The sequence below is a fragment of the Galeopterus variegatus genome, unplaced genomic scaffold (genome assembly GCF_000696425.1).
Source record: "Galeopterus variegatus unplaced genomic scaffold, G_variegatus-3.0.2 Scaffold3125, whole genome shotgun sequence".
NCBI lineage: Eukaryota > Metazoa > Chordata > Mammalia > Dermoptera > Cynocephalidae > Galeopterus > Galeopterus variegatus.
In genome coordinates this window covers 142,962-146,499 of record NW_007729236.1, presented here as the reverse complement: position 1 = coordinate 146,499, position 3,538 = coordinate 142,962, and positions in this window count along the sequence as shown.

Below are 3,538 nucleotides of genomic sequence, written 5' to 3'. Positions count from 1 at the left end.
GTCAGTTTCATGCTGTAGTTCCCACTGGTTTACTTAGAAATACAAATATAACTTGACACTATGTGCAGTTTGTCCATATATGAACACAAGATATGTAACTGACACTTTTGACAGGAATATGTGAAAAATTCTTCATGTGCAGAAAGTTGATCAACTTAGCCTTCAATGGTGTGCACTTGAGGTAGGTTTCAAATTCCCCAATACACATAAATCCAGTGAAAGCCAATGAAAGGAGTCAAGGTTTGCACCTCCTGGGCCCAAATACACTGAATTCAGTGCAAAGAGATTTCTCCTCTGGACAGGCTCCCACACCAGATAGGTGAGTGACATGATGTGGTTAATGAGGGGCCCGCCCAGGCTTCTAAACTGGAGAACATGGTTTCCATGGAGAATGGAAGAATGCAGCATGGTGAACAATTCTACAGCCAGCCTGAGACCTTGAACAACAAACCTAAAAAACTCTCATTTTTCTATCTAGCAGATAGGGTTAATTACACCTATGTTAGACATGAAGTTTTAATACACAACTTTTATATCCAGTGGAAATTAGAGAATACACTGAATGAGAATAAAGAAATCGCATGTACAAACTGGTATTTTAGAGTAACTTGTGCTTCTGCACAGAAAATGAAAGAATTAACAAACTGAGGAGACAACCAGTCTCAGAGTAAATATCAGCAAACTGTGTGTCTGATAAATGGTTAATATCTAAAACATATAAAAGACTCAAAGTACCTGATAACAAAAAAACCAAATAACTTTATTCAAAAGACAAGCAAAGAACCCGGATAGACATTTCTCAAAAGAAGACTCAAAATGGCCAGTGGAAGTATGAAAAAAATCCTCAACTTCACTAATTCTGAGACATGCAGTTTGAAAACCACAATGAGAACACTTCACACCTGTTAGAATGGCAATCATCAGAAAGATGAAAGATAACTGTTCATGAGCATGTGAAGAAAACAACACTCGTGCACTGTAGATGGGAGTGTAAGTTAGAACACTATTTTGGAAAGTAACAAATTTTTCTCAAGGTGCTAAAAATAAATCTACCATAGATCGAAAAACCCCACCTCTGACTATATATTCAAATGAATAGAAATCAGTTTGTCAGAGATGTCACTATTCCAATGTTCACTGCACCATTATTCACAACAGGCAACATATCAAAACTACAGAAATGAACAGATAAATATCATGCATAGAAAAAAATGGAATTCTATTCAGCTTCAGGAAAAAAACAAATTGTCAGTTATGACAAGATGGCTGAATCTAGAGGACATGATGTTAAGTAGAATAAGTCAGGCACAGAAAAACAAATACCACATAATTTTAGTTATATATAGTATTTAAAAAAGTCAAACTAAGAAAAACAGAAAATAGGATGGAGGTTACCAGAAGCTGAGGGTTACCAGGAGGGTCAAAGGTAAATGTGGACATGTTCAGATGGTACAAAGTTTCAATTTGGCAGGAGGAACAAGTTCTGGTGATGTACTGCATAGCACAGTGAATGTAGCTAAGCGTAATGCATTGTATATTTCAAAGTTGCTATCAGTGGATATTAAATGTTCTCACCATGAAATAATAAGTATGTGATGTAATGAATGTTAATCAGTCTGACATTATCATTTCACAATGTATACATGTGTTGAAACATCACATTGTACTTCATGAACATATAAAGGTATAATCTGTCAATTAAAATAAAAAATTGAAAGGGCAGGAATTGCCCTAATGAATTTTTAAATACCAACAAGAAAAAACTAAATATTGTGCATCGGAAAAACACTTTAAATTCAAAGATACAAATAGGTTGAAAGTTAATGGATGGAAAAAGATATGCAATGTAAACAGAACCCAAAGACAGCCACACTGGGTGACCACAGTAATATTAGACAAAATAAATATTTTTTTAAAATGTTACTGGGATTAAAGAGGGACATTTTGTAATGACAAAAGTGTCAGTCATGAGAACATCATGACAATTATAGATACACATGCATCAAACACAGAAGCCCAACATTCAATGAAAATACTTAGGAAAGAAGTTAAGAGAGAAGTAGACTATTCTATTTAAATATTTGGAGACACCAGGGCAACTTTCACTAATGAATAGAATAGCTAGGCAAAGCACTGTTAAATATTTGGAGTCCTGGCCAACATTAAAAGCAACTTGACTTTACAGATATGTATATGTACAACACTCCACCAAACAAAAGAACACACATTCTGTTCAAGTGTATATGGACGTATCCCAGAAAACACCATTTGCTAGGCCATAAAAGAGCCTCAATAAATGTGAGTATTGAAATCACACAAAGTACGTTCTTCTGACTACAATAGATTTAAATTGAAAATGATAACAATAGATTTAAATTGAAAATGACGTTCTTCTGACTACAATAGATTTAAATTGAAAATGATAAACTATGTGGAAATTAAACAACAAACTCCAAACAACCAGTAAGCCATAAAGTCACACACAAAATATTAGAACCATTTTGACACTGTAAACAAAATCATGACATACCAAAACTTATAAATGGCTTAGAATAAAATTTATAGCCATAAATATCTGTATTTTGAAAAGATCTGAAATCAAAAAGTGTTGGGAGCCTGAAGCCCCACACCCCTTCTTGTGAGACCACTCCTACGTGACAATCTGCTCAGATGGCTGTGCTTTACATGATAACTGCCTCGAAATCTTTATGCCAGAAACTGATTGCTCCTGGCTATGCAAGTTAATTTGCAAGTGACCTTTTATCCTTCTCTAGAAACTGTTTAACCATAAACATTCTGGGAGGCGTAATAACTTCGTATAGCATACATTAAACGAAGTTATACATTTATTCCTACCCCATTATCTCCAAAACCCTTGGCAACCACTAATATTTCTGCTGTGTCTATAGCTTTACCTTTTCCAGGATGTCATGTAGTTACAGACATACAGGATGAAGGCCTTTCAGACTGGCTTCTTTCACTTAGGAATATGCATTTAAGTTTCCTCCATGTCTTTTCATGACTTGATGGCTCATTTCTGGCTGTACCTCAGTTTGTTTATCCATTTATCCACTGAAGGACATCTTGGTTGTTTCCAAGTTTTGACAAGTATGAGTAAAGCTGCTATAAACATGCGTGGGCAGGCATTTGTGTGAGACGCTTATTTTTTATGATTAAAATATAATTCAAGACCCTTCATGATCTGGTAATAAATATCTGCATAACTTTTCTACACAAATGTGTCCTCCCTCAAAATCTGTTCTTCTTTATCAAGATCTTGGATGTTTGAGGTTCTTTGAATTACCACATGAATTTTATAGTCAGCTTGTCAATTTCTGTAAAAACACTTCCTGATATTTTGGTTGAGACTGCATTAAGTCAATGGATCAATTTACAGTGAGTTGAAATCTTAACAATATTGAGTCTTCTGACCCATGAACAAGATATGTCTCTCCACTTACATAGGCCTTTTTAAATTTCTCTCAGAAGTATTTTGCAGCAGGCCTGCTTGAAGGCCGTTTGCAGTGTGATTTGGCTA